At 33.9% G+C, this 17,305-nt stretch overlaps 1 protein-coding gene and 1 long non-coding RNA gene across 4 annotated transcripts in view; one reads left to right on the forward strand and one right to left on the reverse strand.

Moving 5' to 3' along the window:
• Positions 1-17,305, forward strand: part of LOC149786805 (histone deacetylase 8-like) — a 126,338-nt gene that overhangs the window by 89,770 nt on the left and 19,263 nt on the right. The window lies entirely within an intron of this gene.
• On the reverse strand, positions 8,707-17,157 carry LOC149786809 (uncharacterized). The gene is made up of 4 exons (XR_016425035.1): positions 16,857-17,157; positions 12,727-12,802; positions 10,193-10,303; positions 8,707-9,823 (listed from the first exon to the last, which is right to left on the reverse strand). It is a non-coding gene; the product is annotated as an uncharacterized LOC149786809 (long non-coding RNA).

Genomic DNA, 17,305 nt, shown 5'->3' on the forward strand with positions numbered 1-17,305 from the left:
AAAATAATAATAATAATAATAATAATAATAATTATTATTATTATTATTATTAAGCACCACTACTACTACTACTAATCATGAAATTAATAGATTTTCAAAAGAAATCTTCCACTGCTGAGTCTGATTTTAAGTGGTTACAAATTTTGTATTTCAGAAGTTTATATCCTATATATTTTTACATCAACTTCAAATCTCTTGGTAACCTGATAAAATGTATGGTTTTTCTCTCTCTCTCTCTGTCTCTGTGTCTGTCTGTGTCTGTCTGTCTGTCTGTCTCTCTCTCTCTCGTGTTCAGGACAGGAAGGAGAACATTAAAAATGAAAACTTAAGAAACTAGTTGAACATTCTCTTCTGAGTTTAATTGTTGAGATGAATGTCTCTATTAGGTAGACGGTCGTTGCTGAGGGCAAGGTGAATATTGTGCGCGTTGACAGCGTACTCGAGGTCTTTATTTGAAAGTCCGATTGTAATATAACTATGTGAAATTACCAATATACCCATTGAAGAAAACCTGGGAAATTGGTTCATGTTCAAAAATCTAACCATGTGCAAAGCGCGATACTGTAGAGCCAAACTTTCAGGCAAATATGAACAATGGTTTATTTTTTAAAATTTTATATCATTGTGTGTGATTTTCTGAATACAGGGTTAAATTAATGTTGATGTTATATATGACAATAGACTAACAATGTCTTGTTTAACCATGCTTAAAGAATATGTCTTTGTGTTGTATTGTGTGCACAATGTCCTAAATTTTGGGGAAACAAAAACCTTAGAATATAAGACTAAAATGTCAAAATTAATGCAAGTTATAAAAAAAAATGTTTGAGTAAAGAAAGAATACCATAACTCAAATGCTGTTTCAGTGTATAATATTGTTTTTTTAATTTGTGTGGAACAAAATTGCAGAAAGAACGATGACATAGCAGATTGGCATACTCTTAGATATTGCTATTAAAAGCCTTAACCGATTTACCATTTGTGCTATGGCCTGTGTTATGTATATTTGTATTTTGTACTTGATTTTTGACCATGAATGTGAGTTGTACTTCAGGATAATTTTCATTTGTGAGCCCATTGTTTAAATATCTATATTTTTGGGCGTGATTTTGGTTAAAAGTAGATTGTTTATGTGCTAAAATATTCTAGAAACAGACTTATTTACAATTTGATTGAAATTTTCCATACAAGGAGTCCCGTCAAAGTCAAGTGAAAATGTGTATAAATAAGGAGCTTGGCAAGCAAATAAATCATATTAGATGACTGTCTGGAATCCATTTGATATCAGAGTTTACAGATGTTTTCAGACATAATTCGAGATGAAATAATTATCTAAAGTATTCATTAGAATTACCAAGTAATCATTGACTTTGGTTATATAGTGCTGTGGAATTGCTGTGGAATCATTCAATACATTCTGTATTCCTTCACTGTGGTACATCGGGACATTCAGGACTGTTGGAATTAATCGGGAGTATTATATAGTTTTGGACTTTCGATAGGGTATTTATGACTATTTGGCATTTAATTCACAATACTCTAATTGTGAATTAATGTTTCACTTTGTATGTTAGAGAAACAAATTGCTTGTTGATTTTGACTTAAACTGTTGGTTTCACTTTTTTCTGATACTTACGAGCTAGATTCGTAACAGAAATTGGTGGCCAATTCGTGATATCAATTTCGTTAAAACGTTTCAGAGATAGTTAAAATTGTCTTTAAAAGTTTATTTGAGTTTATGTCGGAATTTTCAGGGTCTGTTGGGCCGGTTTTACTTTTATTTAGTTAAGAAATGTTCAGCGAAACCAGAGTTCAAAATATCTTATAATGTCGAGACTTTTGTTTGAAATCCTACCCATAAAAGGCTAGAGTGTATGAAAAAGATGATCTTTTTGAGCTTGCCAGACGTTATGATCTTTTGAAGCGAGATCCTCTTGAACAAAACATAGAATAAGGACTACTTTGATTCAGTAATTGGAGGGAAAGGAATTTTCTGATATTTGTCCTTTGGGTTGGATTGATAAATTGATATCTGGTTTTGATAGGAAGTTAAAGGAAATACAGTTATAAAAGACCGATAAAGATTAAGTTGGAATTAAAAAAGTTTCAGCTTCGGAAAGAATTGACAGAAAATATTCAGTAAAAGGAGAAAGAAGGACAGCTGGAGAGAGAGAGAGAGAGAGAGAGAGAGAGAAGAGAGCAGTATTGATATAGAGAATTAGAACCTACAGGTGGAGTTCTCTTTTCTGCCCTTTCCATACGAGTTGGTGTTTCCATATTACCTGAAATATTAGGTTAGTACCCCCTTTTAAGAATCAATAGTTGTTAAATTTCTTGGATCAAACGAGCCCCTGCCTTTTTTGTTGTCCTTAGGAAGCATTCGTGTCAAAAGGTTCTGTATCGCCTATTGATGATATATTAAGTCACTGCCGCTATCATTGTAAATTTCAGATCGATTGTAGGGGAATGGCTTGTTCTAATTTGTGAAATCTTGTAGCTTGACCCCATTTGTGAACATTTATGAAATTTAAATACGTTTAAAGGTATCTTACATAACATAATGAGTTAGTGATTACCAAAATTAGTCTATGTTAATGTGCCAATATGGCACCGAATTATGTAAGTCCACTCTAGTGTTGAAACCACACTTGCGTTTGAAACGATGTGGTAGTGGCACTTGTGGATCCGGCTTCCTATGAAGTGACGCGTGGTTTGGATCCGACACAGTGTGTTGTTTTGTAGCGACACTGTGTTGTTGTGTCACTCAGATTATTTTAACATGCAAATGACACAGAAAGTACAAAATATAAGGAATTTGTTTTAAATTTCCAATTGATATATGTAATTGAGTAGAAAATAAGAATTTCTTTTATTGAACTTGACTACGGCAATGCAAAGCAGACATCTATGTTTGTGAGGGCACAGTGACAGTGACTTCATTCAGAATACTGGTAACTTTATCAGATATGAAGAGAGAAATTAACGTTGAAACAACCCGAAATATTTATTATTATTGATATTGGTGACGTGTCCTAACGACATCGTTTGTATTAGAAAATGTCTAATGAAAATAAACAGTGGTCAGTGGTGTGTCATTACAAAGACACCCTCGAACACAGGGGGCTAACGCAGAGTGATTCAAAATATGGAAGAACATGTCTGAGCTCCAACATCATTCTTCAGAATTTTCAGCTTAATAACACCACATGTATGCCTCCCAGTTCATTTTGGTGTATGGAGATGACATAAACTTTGTCATCCAAATTATCGTTTATCTTATCAATTTTTCTTTTATCTATTAGAATCAGTAATATAATTTAACATAACGCAATCTCAGTGAAAGATACAAGATGAGACCGGTGAAAGTTTGACAGTTTATTAAACTTGGTCTTTGTGTCATAAATAACAGAAAAAACTAATATAGTACAAAATGTTCTCGTAGAAATTAGAAAGATACAGTGTTCTCATTCACTGGCACATTTAGCATTTCAAGGACAATACAGTTCAAAAGCTTTAAAAATGTTAACAATTTTATAGAAAATAAAATGTTGGAGCAAACATTGTTTGGAGCCTGAATACTTGTGTCTTTTTAAAAGTAATTGCACTTTTAATTATCAATAAATAAATAAATTTAGTATATATTGATCTACTTCGATTTTAAAGCATGAAATAAATATATATAAAGAATGAGAATGTTTGAAAGTAGTTTAAATATATAATTTTTGGCCTAAAGGAGAAGTTCCCCACCACATTCCCTATGCATGGCTGGTATTTTTAATTTATATTTCCAAGAAAACGAATAAAGGTTTCATTTTGATTTATTATTAACTTTTTTTAAAGGTCAACTAACCCAAAGCCAAAACATTTTCCATAACTTGGCATGCTTGTATCATTTGCCTAAGATATTTTCCCTCAAGGTTTAATAAAATATTATTGTTATTATTATTATTGTTATTATTATTATTATTATTATTATTTATCTTCTTTATTGGGTATGTATAAGTCAGAATCATGTAGTAATATACAATGTGTAAAATGGCTAAAGTTGTCATAGATTTTTCATCACCCAAACAGTGAAATTTAGGATGAAAGAGAAAACTACTTTTTAATTGTTTTAAATAACTGAATTTTGAATCATTAAAACCAAAAGAATGAATCTGATAACAGACTTTAGAGAACTGATGTTGATAGATGATGCTAGTTGATGATTTGAGTAATGAATCAGTCATCCATAAAGGGTAAAAATTTGAGATTTTCTTAAATGTGATTTTGTTGCCTGATTAATTGAACCATTGGCTAATTAAAGCTACATCTTTCCACATGAATAGTCTTCTAATGAAAACAAACTCAATACAATATTCGGTTTAAAACATGTTGGTCGTGAAATTTGGATGTGAAAATACTTATATTTCCATACAACATAAAGTGTATTGAGAGGCGGAATATTAAGTGAATACCCTTTGATTATAAATTATTGTGAAGTTCACTCACAGAAGAACGCCAGCATGATGAATGAGGGGTCACCAGTTTTGAACCAAAACTGGCTTTCATCCTTGTTTGTCCATTGAACCAAACAAGCAACCACTTCCCTCATCAAAAGCTGACATCCCCCATGATTGATTTAAATATATATATTTTTTTAAGAAAAACAACATTAACTGTAAACTTAACCCCGCCCTATTAATGAAAACTAAAATTTGTGATTCAAAACTAAAAGGGACATTGGAAGTGGGGGAAGGGATTCACTCACATAAATAATGCAAACATCCTGCATAAAGGGTACCAGTTTTCAAGCTAAAACTAGTAGATAAAGGGTTTATCTTGAACCTCAAATTCATAAATCAGCGTAACTAGCTTCATCTAAAGGATGATAAAATTTACATTTGGAATTCAATTACAAAACATCTGCTGAAAATACATGTTACCATTTTACAGATATGTAGAAAACAATTCATGATTCTGAGATGAATAAAATAATTATTTCATACCATCGACAATCTCTTGGCCATTTGTGTCCTATTTAATCTTATGGTCAGGAGATGACATCGAAATGTAGCTATGTATTCTGAGAATTTGTATTTTAGAAGCCAGCTTGACATATATTTTACGTAAAGAAATGGTGGCAAGGAGTTGCATAGATTGAATAATTCCAGATTAGTAGATTTTATTCCTATTTATTTCAAGGACACATCAAGCTATACATTTCAGCAGAGGGTATTTATAATGTAATACAGAAAATAAGAATAGTGTTGTCCAACAACTTAGTTTCTATTTTACCCTTCAAATGAAACATTGCTTATAATCTACTTTCATTTCATCACCAGATTTATAAACAAGGATCACATTTTAGAATTGATTTTGAAATCTTAAACTAACTGGTTGCTTTGATCTTTTGAAACCATTCTTAATATATCTTTTGTTCCCGGATGTCTGATGTTAAAATACAAAGTAATCATGAAAATAGATTCCTAAATGCTTGGAACATTCTAAGCTTGATCAACATTACTGATGATAAAGGTTATGTTTGGCTTTGAGTATGTCATGGAATAATTTGTGGTTATTTTTAAATATCTTCTATAATCATTTTGGAAATTGATATATTTTTTTAAAAGAAAACAAACATGCATAGGAAACTAATGGACAAGAAGAAAATCTCACTAAGTAAATTGTTTCTTCTAATTTAGATTTTATAAAGGATTACATGCGTGGTATTATAAATTCACGATAAAGAATTCTAACTGAACGTATTGTAGCTCATTTGAACATAAGTTACACTTCATTCGCAAAGTAAATTTCTTGTACATAACATTCCTATCAAATAAGGATAAGTTGGTTTGTTTACATGATCAAATGCAAATATTAAACAATACGAAGAAAAAAATAGTTGGACAAAAACTGAATTGTTTATCCCCTCCCCCCAAAATAAATATGCAGTAAATGATCAATATATAGCTGTCATCACAGTTGGTGGTAGAATAAATAAATGAGAAAAAAGTGAGCAAGAAGAATCCTATTTAGAGTCTGTGTGAATGTTGAAAAGGAGCAATAAACAGGAATACATGATTTGACTTTAAGATCTGAAAAAGAAAGGGAAGTTTATTACTGAATTATTTTCATTCAATATCATATATAATGAGACATGGCTAATGCGAAAGAAAAAATCAACATTCCTTTATGTTTACAAGTTTTAAATGAATTCGACAATTGTCAAGATGATAAAGTGTATGAAAGAGATTGGATAAATTTGCTAAAGAATTCGATTTCCTTCTTTTTTGCAACCCTGTAGATCTTGTTTTCTATGCAGAAAAATATAAGGGAACTCATGCAAATTCAGGAGATATAATGGGTTTGAAAATATCATAAACTTGCAAAACATTAAGAAAATATTTCTGATAGTAACCAAAACAGTTTATAGACCATGCCTAACATTATGGCAAATAAATATCAGTCGCTATACTTGCATTGTGGAAATTACAAAATATAATATATGGTGAATGATGTTCTGTTGTTTTTTGTTGTTGTATTCACCACATAAAACATATGATAAATTAAACCTCGTAAGCTTAAAATTGAGAGTCAAAACTCTCCTTGGTGTCAAAACGGGGGGTCAGGCTGAGTAAAAAAATAAACTTTGGTATCAGAACAGGGGGTCAAATAAAACATGTGGGGGTCTCTGAAACGCAAATGAGGGTAAAGGGAAACACTGATAGTCACCATGTGTATGATTTTGATATTCAATGCACATTATGTGTACAAGCCTACTTTTATGCTTGAATTGATTTTGTTTATCTGTTCATCTATGTTCCAGCTGTCCATCCATTTCAGGTCAACGCAATAATGAATACTCCAGCAACAATTCACTGGTAGGATTTGAACACATCCTTTGCACTTAAATCTGTTGAGAAATACCTTGTTATCTTCGTTCTGCCAAAAGTGCCTGAGATAGACAAATGTTTACTTTATGACACATTTTTCAACTGTTTTGACTTGTTACCAAAATCTCTGTCAGCACAATAAGCAAATTACCACTAGAGACAGAAAATAAATCTGATAAGCTCTTTGTATTCACGTGCAAATAATATGATTAGATTTTCAGGCTATTATATGTAATGTTTAATATTTTTAACACAAATTTGAACTTTTGATGCTTTTCGTGCTATTCACACTAACTTTGTTAGCATGATTAAGCAAAACCACTTGAGAGAAATGAAGTATGGTACCTAACTTTATTCACTGGCCATTTATGTCAACGTTACTGTATTAAGGGACGCAACTTAATTCAGTGTCAATTTTACCCTAGTTTGGTTATCTTTCTTGGAGACTATTTTGGCCTGATTGTGGTTACCTCACTTGGATATTATTCCCACTGATATAGAAAAATCCTTAAACGCAAATTATTTCTGAGTTAACATTTTAGATGTGAATGTAAATTCTCTATTGACATCAAAAGAAAAGGGAATCTAGTAAATTGTTAAATGAACAGCAATATCTTTTGCGAATTTTTTCTTTCATCTGATTTTATGTTAATTAGCATTAAAACAACCTGCCACGCTCTCAGTATTATACAGGATATTACCTTGATTTAGTCTTTAAAAAAATAAACTCAATCTCCAGATTCGATAATCTTAAAAAAAACACATGCTCAGAGTCTAGTGTTTGGATGTCAGTTATAATTGTGGAAAACAGAAATTATCAATATTGCTTAAATCATTGAAATTAAAATTAACGGTTGTAATTTTCTTCTCTAGCAATTAAAATTAAAGGTTATAGTTTTCCTCTCCAGCTAAGGCCTTAATTAAGACAAAAAAAGAAAAACAAGCATTTCACATAAAATTGGCCGTTTTTGCTTGAGCTGTTTAGGGATTCTTGCCCAAACGCCAAGTTCACTAGTATAGGTGTTCCTGATTCTTTACACCGTAACAACTAGAGTTAATTTTGGAACAACTTGGCACATTACATTTGGAATGTTTAGCCATATTTTTTCTTGTTTGCTCCCATTTGACGTGTGGTGTCAGTCCTCAACCTGAAATCAAGAATAGGAAACAATTTTCTTGACGTTAGGCCAACATCATCATCATGATCATCATCATCATCATGTCTCATGACCTAGTGTGGTCGTTGAGGCACTGTGCTGCTGAACATCTGAACAGTTCCCTCCACTTCTCTCGATCATGTGCCATTGCCTGTGTCTCCGCAAAACTTTTCCTGGTCCATTCTGTGATGTTGTCAGTCCAATTTTTTCTCTGTCTACCTCTCCTTCTGCCACCATGGACGCTGCCCTGCAAGACTGTTGTGGATAGACTGTTGGCTCTAGTGACATGGCCATACCATTGCAGCTTTCTCTTTTTGACGGTGGTGAGGAGGTCTTCATATTGGCCTACTTCGCACCTGATGGTGTTACGCACTTCTTCATTTGTGATGTGGTCCATGTAAGAGATGCCAAGGATGGTTCTGAAGCATCTCATTTCAAGTGACTGGATTCTTCGTTGTAATTCTGCTGTCAGGGTCCAAGCATCACATGAGTACAAAAAGACTGAGATGAATAGAGCTCGCACTAGTCTAATTTTAGTTTTCAGATAGATATTCTTGTCTCTCCAGATGGGTCTTAGCTTTGACATAGCTGCCATTGTTTGTTCTGCTCCTGAGAAAATTTCTGCTCTTGATCTCTCTTCAGTGATTATGGAACCAAGATATTTGAACTGGCTCACTGTTTCCCGTTCATGTCCTCTAACTTTAATCTTGGCTGAGATTTGTTTGCCACTATTTGTCATCAGTTTTGTCTTCTCAGCGCTTATCTCCATGTCAAATCTGGAAGATGTTTCATCCAGGTTCTTCACTAAGGTGGCTAGCTCGTCTTCACTGCCTGTCAGTCCATCAATTTCGTCTGCAAAGCGGAGGTTGGTGATGTTACGCCCTCCAATGCCGACTGTCCCACAGTGGTTTTTCAGGGCTTCGCTCATGATGCGCTCTAAGTAGATGTTGAAAAGCGTGGGTGACAGGAGACAACCTTGACGCACTCCCACTGTTGTCTGGAACCAGTCCCCCACAGCATCTTGGGCAATTACTGCACTGGTAGCCTTGGCGTACAGCTGCTTGATGGTATTAAGCCAACAAGAGCTGACCAAGTGGCATATAATGCAGATTACAATATATGACTTTAAATAAAAACAGACAAGTCCAATAAAACAAAATCTTAGTGTTGAAGACACCAAAGCTGCCTTCAGAACTAGAGCAAGATCTGTGTTTGATGATCTGAAATAAAAACTCAAACATCAAATTTATACGGATGAAGATTCATTCACTAACCTTTTTAATTTGTCTGTTCTGTTTAGCATTCTACCCTTGGCATTTCACTCAATTTCTCCTTATGGACAGCCTGGGCTAAAATGTATAAAGGTCATGATCATCTGTGATGATGAAATGTATTGTGATCTAATAACTAATATTTACATGTGTTGAGGCGACGGGTTGTGGTTATGGAAAATCACCCACTAATGTTTTGCTATTTAAATAGATGCACAGCTAATCTTTTTAATCTGGTGTCAGTTGATTTAAGTCGGAACAAAATATTACAATTAGCTGTTAGTTTAAAAGACAAGAACTTTAATGAGCCGTCACAAAGTACTTTATGAAAATATGGAAGACGAGTAACAGTTTGGGAAAAGACCTTTACAGGTTTCAAGAATGGAAGAGATGTTACACTTACAAATCTGTTCAAGGGTTGCATTAGTATGAATCAGGTCGTCGGCCAGATTCTCATCCTCTATTTGGCACAATGCCAATATCTTTTGGACCTCGTACGCGACAAATTCGTCTACTACCTCTGCAACATATAAAGTATATCGAATGTTGGCATAACAACCTTTGTTGATGAAATTCTTAACACTTTTGGATAAGGAGAGCTGTTTAATGAATTTTAGCATTACTAGACATGTAGAATTCAATCCCATGTGATTGTGTGTGTGTGTGTGTGATGAGTTATGTTTTAATTTAATCCTAGAAAAAGTCAATAATTTCTGCTAAACAGTAATTTATGTCAAAAGTCCGCGTAGTATGATGAATACAACTAAGTGATTCATGAATTATATTAATCTGCATCAATCAGTTATTAGGGTGACCTTTTACACTTGCAGTTCTCTTTTTCTATTTTTATTTGGTGGCTGCTAAACACGCGAATCATTTATCTACTCACGATTTAGAGCTTCAGGGGTTGTGACCTCTCTATCTGAAGCTCCATGTTCCTCTGCGGTCATCACCGAGGTTACAGTGAGTGTGTTGCGTTATTTTGTTGGATCAGATGTACCTGTTAGAAAAATTAAGCTTTCATAATTCTGGGGGCCTGGGTTGTACAAAAGGTTACCTTAAAACAAACATTAGTCTACCTAAAATGTTATGTTTCAGACCACAAACAGTAATTTGTCGATAAATCAAACATCATTTATTGTAATCATTGGCATCAGTGAAAGACTAAATAGTCAGGTTTAAAGCAGTTTCTTTTCTGCAACTTAAAACTTTCCCCAAAATAAACTGAAAAAAATCCATGCATTAAGAGGCCAATTCAGATGGAGAAAGGAAGCAGTTTGAGCAGGAAGCGTTAAGTCTGAAAGATTGGGGTGCGATGGAGTCCTCTAAGGACCTATTAATATTTAGCTGCGGTCATCAAGGTGCCAGTTATCTAGATTGTTCGATTATATTGTTACGAATTGTACTTGAATACAAATATACTAGTTTCTTGTCCAGATGGGTAGTTTGAGACTATGTTAAGTAAGATGTTTTGCCAAAGAATGTCCGTATGATTTATATTATGTACAACGTTTGATATGTTTTACGATGTCCGCCATCTTTGTTTTGGAGGCAATTTATAAGTGGAGGCACCTCCAGTGTGTCATATCATTGGTTTACATTGTTTCAATGCTGTAAATCGCACATATAATAGTTTCATGTACAGGTGGATATTCTGAGACTATGTTAAATTCGATGTATTACAAAACAAATGTCCTGTATAATTGATATTATGTACAACGTTTAATGTATTTCACGATGTCCGCCATTTTGGTTGCAATTTATGTATTAGAGGCACCTCAGATTTCCACTGCGCGGTGTATACAATCATTACTGAACACCAATAAACCGTTGATATAACTACTTTTCTACGTATACTAAGTTATGCTCAACAACAGAATAATGCGCTTACCGTCTCCTGCAAGGACACCGCATCCGGATAGTGTATGTTCTATTTACGTTTGTAATTAAGAGTGTAATCATATAATTAGCATTCAATATTTGTTTTGAATCTCAGTATTTGAACTATATTTAATATTTATTGAGTCTTAAATACTTGTTAGCAATATGTACTGTTTTGGCGGTGTGTTACACTGTGTAGTGCAACCCGAAGGTTATAAATACGGGTGTCGTGCACATCAGTCGGTTTCTCTTCAACCGGCATCGGGTTCGTATGAAAATGCAATACATAATCGACTTCCAATAGTGAATGGGAATGCTGTCATTATATTAGAAAATATACATTCATGTCTGCAACATAAAAGTTTAGTAAATTTCGGTACTAAGAAAAACCAAAGCCAAAGATAAGGCGTTGAGTCCATAACGCTATTTCAGTACATTTGTATGACTCTATACTCGTATTGTAACATAAATGGTCACCCGTTTCGCATGTTAATTCTGTTTATTTGAATCCGTGTGTTATGGGATTTTAATATTACCCCTATGAATATTCTGAAATCATTATAGTTAATTTTATTTGATCAATATTATTACTTAATACAAATTGTTGAGACTGTTGGTTATAAGTACATTATGTTATATTAACTTATTTATTGGCTAGGAAGAGAATATGTAAATTCTGTTATATTGATTTGTTTATTGAAATGTTGAGACTAAAATAAATATTCTATTATTCTAATTCAGATTTTATGTTTTTTATCTACTTAGATAAATAATTTCTTCACGTAAAAGTAGATTGTGTATAAGAAGCGATTTTGTTTTCTACAAGGATTTCGTACGATATCAGACGGCTTTCTTTATACTGCCAGTAAATTATACTATTGCACCTAATTCAAGGTCTCAAGGGGCCCCGAGTGGCCGAGTGGTCTAAAGCGCTCTTCGTTACGGATCACTGCCATCTTACCTCTGTCTGCGGCGGTTCGAGTCTAAGATTCAGCCAATGTGGGTATGTGAGAAAGCTTGCCAGTAGCTTCTCGAGGGTCGGTGGTTCTTTCTGGGGTTTTCCCGGGTTCTTCCTCCACCATTAATACTGGCCGCCATGTATAGCCTATCGTGCGCTGAAAAATGACGTTAAACCCAACAACAACAACAACAACAAGGTCTCAATTCAAGGATTGCCGAAGTTTCTAAACAGGAAGTAATTTTCTAAATATAAGTGAGCTTGCGCTGGGACAGTAAACCGGGGTGAGCACGTTACATTATGGACTACAGCCGCAAGCTACATATTACTTCAGATGTGCATCGTATAGAAGATTGCTAGCTCTATATGACCATGTTCATCTTATTATGAATCAAGAATTTACAGAGTTTTACTCGTTTTAAGAATTGGATGAGTTATGGAATATTCGTCCCCATGCCAGCTCATTGGGTGCAGGTCTTTAGACCTGGAGAGCAATGCTAGACATCACATAATCATGTTTTAAATTGAAACGTACTGTATTATTGACCATTCTACAAATGTTAGCAAATGTTAGGGGTACTCACCGACATCGTTTGCTCCAGTAGGAGCTACCATGCCCTTTGCCATCTTTCGGCCGAATCTGGCTCGGAACCGAGAACACTGCAAATATACAATGATAGGGAACTATTTGAATATGTGAATCAATATACATACAATTATGAGGTAGTGTACCAAAAAAAAAAATCTAAATATTCAAAGGGAATAAATATTCTGCCTCTGCTATTGTAGATAGCATAACATTCATAATCAATTTAAGTATTGCAACCTCATCTGTCCCTAAAATATGGAAAACTGCAAAAAGTAACTCCTATTCACAAATCTGGTTTTAAGGATGATACTGATAACTACCAACCAATCTCAATACTACCAAACTTGTTAAAATTGATTGAAAAACATGTCAATGACTCATTCATGTAATATTTAACCAGCCACTTGCTGTCACACCATAATCAATCAGGCTTTAGACAGAAACATTCATATGAGACTGTCTTGATCTCCCTTACTGATAAATGGCTTCAAGCACTTGACCAAGTTAGAATAATAAGATCTGTATTTGTAGATTTCAAGAAAGCTTTTGACATGGTGAATCATGAAATCCTTTTGAAGAAACTGAAAATCTACCAATGTAATGAAAGCACAGTTATAGATGGTTTACTTCATACTTAAGTGAGAGAACACAAAGTGTTTATATAAATAATGTTCTGTCCGAACCTGGAACAATTAGATATGGTGTACCACAGGGCTCAATTCTGGGCCCATTATAATTTATTTTATATATTAATGACTTACCCCCATTACTAAGAGACTCAATATTATCTATTAATCTCTATGAAGATGACACAACATTAACAGACATCTAAGACACAAAGCAGGAATTTGATATTTCTTTACAGAATGCCCTAAACAAACTGGACAACTGGTGCACATGCAATGGCATGGTGGTAAATACTGGTAAAACTAAAATATTACTTATCTCAACACGGCAAAAAAATGAGAAATAGTGATACTGATGAACTATGTCTGACATGGATGAAAAGTTTGCAAATGACCTGTCATGATAGACTACTTGGTGTTTTGGTAGATAATAACCTATCATGGACTGTATATATCAAACATATCAGTAAAAACAAAAGGTCAATTCAAGTTGATGGTTGGTCAGTAGGGTAAGACATTTTTTCCCTGAAAGGCACATAAAACTATTTTATAACAGTTACATACAACCCTATATCGACTGCTGTAATACAGTATCGGGTAATTCAAATGATAAACGTATAGAAAAGCTGGCACATCTTCAAAAAAGAGCATTTAGGCTAATATCAATCGAGAAAGAAAGCAAGGAAAATGTAGCTGGTAAGTTAAAAATATTACCTATTAAAGATCGAATCTGTTTGAGAAAAGCCAAATTAGTGTACAGGATATCCCATAATAGCTCCTGAATATTTACAATCACTATTCCAGTATAGGCTACTGGGCAATACACCCCCCCCCCCACCTGCGATCCATGTCTACAAAACAGTATAAAATTCCCAAACCAAATAAGGAATTACTTTTAAAAAAAAGTTTTCAATACTCTGGAACTTTGCTTTGGAATAGTATTAGAGTTGAGGTTAGAAATGCAAACTCTATACCCTGCTTCCAAACCCAATATATCCAGTGGCTTCAGAGATGCAGCTAAAATAAATAAATTCCTTTGTATGAGAGCCTCAGGATAGATTAGCTCATTGTGCTACCCTCTTTAAGCAAGGTCGTGATTATTATTATTATTATTCTGAGATCAAAATGAATCTATTTCATTGTTTCATATCATCCTCATTTTTATGCTATTTATCCAGTCTTGATTTCCAGCATATATGAAAATAAGTGTGTTCTTCTCATTATTCGTTATTATGTTATGCTAAGCAGTGAATTACTTGATTTTATAATTAAAATAATATTGATATTTCACTGCAGTGAAAAAAATAATGTTTTGTCACTACAGGAACTACTTTTTTGGGTTAGAACATACTTACCTCCCTTTGATATTTTTTGTCAGTGAATTACTTTTAACTTATGTACATGTCATTGTCATTATTAATAATCCCTGTCTGTTATCCTTGAAACTTGTAGTTTGTTATTCTGGAAATATCAGTTAATTTGTATCACTCTGATGTGGAACTAATACTGTGCGCAGGTATACATAGCACAGCAGAACATGTACGGTAAACAACTGACATTACCTTATGAAATCTGTTAATTTACTGTCTCGGAAACTTTAGGTAGCCAACTTATGTGAGCATAAAATAAAAAGAATATTTGCTTGAAACGAGTGAATAACGGATACATTTCATCTCGTGGGTGAAAAACTGTAGTATTTGTACTCGTGGTTTCGCCACTCGTGAAAATGCTGATTTTTTTTTATCCGCTCGATGAAATATATCCGTTATTCACTCGTTTCAATCAAATATCCTCTATGTATTTGCCATTTTACAATTATTCGATTTACCAAAGTAGTGTTTGATACAAGTCTCTACAGCTTAAAATTTCACAATATAATGCTCATTAAGTTTAGATAATTGGGTTGAACGATGTATAATTCCGTTATATATATATATATATATATATATATATATATATATATATATATATATATATATATATGCGTGTGTGTGGGTGTGTAAATTTTAAGGGATCTCCTTAGCTGTACAAAGTGTTTTGCAATCAATATATAAGAAGATGAAAACAAACCCAACAGAATAATTCAGATATTCTGTAAATTATATTTGGATAGTTGAGTGGATAAAGCTAACAAGAGATCCTTAATACCGTAATATATGGATAGGAACCAAGACGTATACCTATTGACAGGCTGTTGAAACTTTGTATCAATAATATTATGAACACTGTAGAAAAACGCCCACGAAGAATGTGTGCTCGTACTGTGTCGTCAACCCAGGTTTTTCTGCGTTATTTGATATAATTTCAGTTTCAATGGTCTCTCTCTTTCTCTGTCTGTCTGTCTCTGTCTCTGGATTTGTGCATATATTCCCCCATTTACATTTGTATGTGTGTGTGTGTGTGCGAGAGAGAGAGAGAGAGAGAATTGGGGTGAAATTGTGTAAAGAGTTTAATTCAGTCAGAGAACTGTAATTATTAATATATCTTGGTTATTTTCTTACCTCGCTAATGAATAATCAGTTGAAATTGATCATTAATGTCTTGAATCTATATCATACAGTTAAAACAATGTTTATAGATGCGTATTAATTGTGCCATTGGCGGATCATAATTTCATATTAGAGTATGTTTCGTATATCAAATTTTTTATAGCAACAGTTTAAAATCCATGTTATTTTGAATGTATGTGGTATAAGTGTAGACATATATGCATAATACGTATGCTGTATCATTGATATATCACGAGATGTGTAAAGTTCTCCTATTGCTTATATTGGTATAGATATTCGACGTACGGAGTCCCAATCGGGACATCAGATTCACTTGTTCAAATGGATAAAATAGTATACAGCATCTTTACCATCCAACCCCACCGCCCTTGGTTTGTGGAGATCAATGTTCAGATCTTGAAAGAAGTTAGTGCCGAGCCAAGTGTAAAGAACCACTACCCATTACTAAATATCAGCAGACACATGTTTGATCAACATAAAATAAAATTGGCTTTTTTTTGTGCCATTAGTCATGGATGTGTTGTGAGGGGTGCTGCGCTGTTTTCAATGACGAATAAGTACTTGTCTAGATAACACAAAACTGTAAAACCAAAATTATGACAATGAATTCATTTCTCCTCACTTAAATAATGCTTATATATTCGACAGTCTTACCATCCACCATCCACCCCGACAGAATTAACCCATATACCCGTTAACATTGCCGTCTTGGGGTCTCTTTGCTTTAATTCACAATCAGTTGTTTTTTTATTAATCCCTATAGTTCTGGTCATCTTCCAATCACCGGTTTTAAAGCTAACGCAAGCTAAAGCATATACCTTTTTTTAGCCTAATGCAAATCACACCACTGCCGTTGCCGTGACCTTGTTTTTTGCGAACAAATTTCGATATCCGTTACGTCATTCCAAGGAGCCGAACAGTAGAACCAATAGTTATGTTCAAACCCTTGGTTTTTTTTTTTTTGGTTTTTTTTTTTTGGTGGTACTTACCGATTTTCGAATACCTCGAAAACAAACTTCAAAACACCCCATTATCCGTTAACTTAATCGTCGTCGGTATAGGCTACTAACGCAAGGATTGTATGGTAACACAATTGTTTCTCAGGAATCATGGGAATGCGATTGTACCCAGTACGTTGTCATGGGACACGAATCGGATTAGCGGCACGTAAATTCCATATTTCGATATAGATATTGGGCGCGTTTTGGCTCCGTGTTCTAAAAATTGGTTCCCCTAAAATTTGTTGTTCAGCTGTACTGGCAACCTAAATAATGATTACAGACAACATTATTTTTTATCTTTTGGGAATTCATCTGAATGAAAGTAATTAAAAAATATATGATTGAAGATAAAGCCCCTTTCTGCTCTCAACCAGAAAATCCAGCCCCTAGTTTTTAATTTCTTAAAGCATATGTTATTTCAGTTCTATCGTCATATC

Source organism: Sinohyriopsis cumingii, chromosome 12 (assembly GCF_028554795.1).
Source record: "Sinohyriopsis cumingii isolate HCF-2022 chromosome 12, ASM2855479v2, whole genome shotgun sequence".
Lineage (NCBI taxonomy): Eukaryota > Metazoa > Mollusca > Bivalvia > Unionida > Unionidae > Sinohyriopsis > Sinohyriopsis cumingii.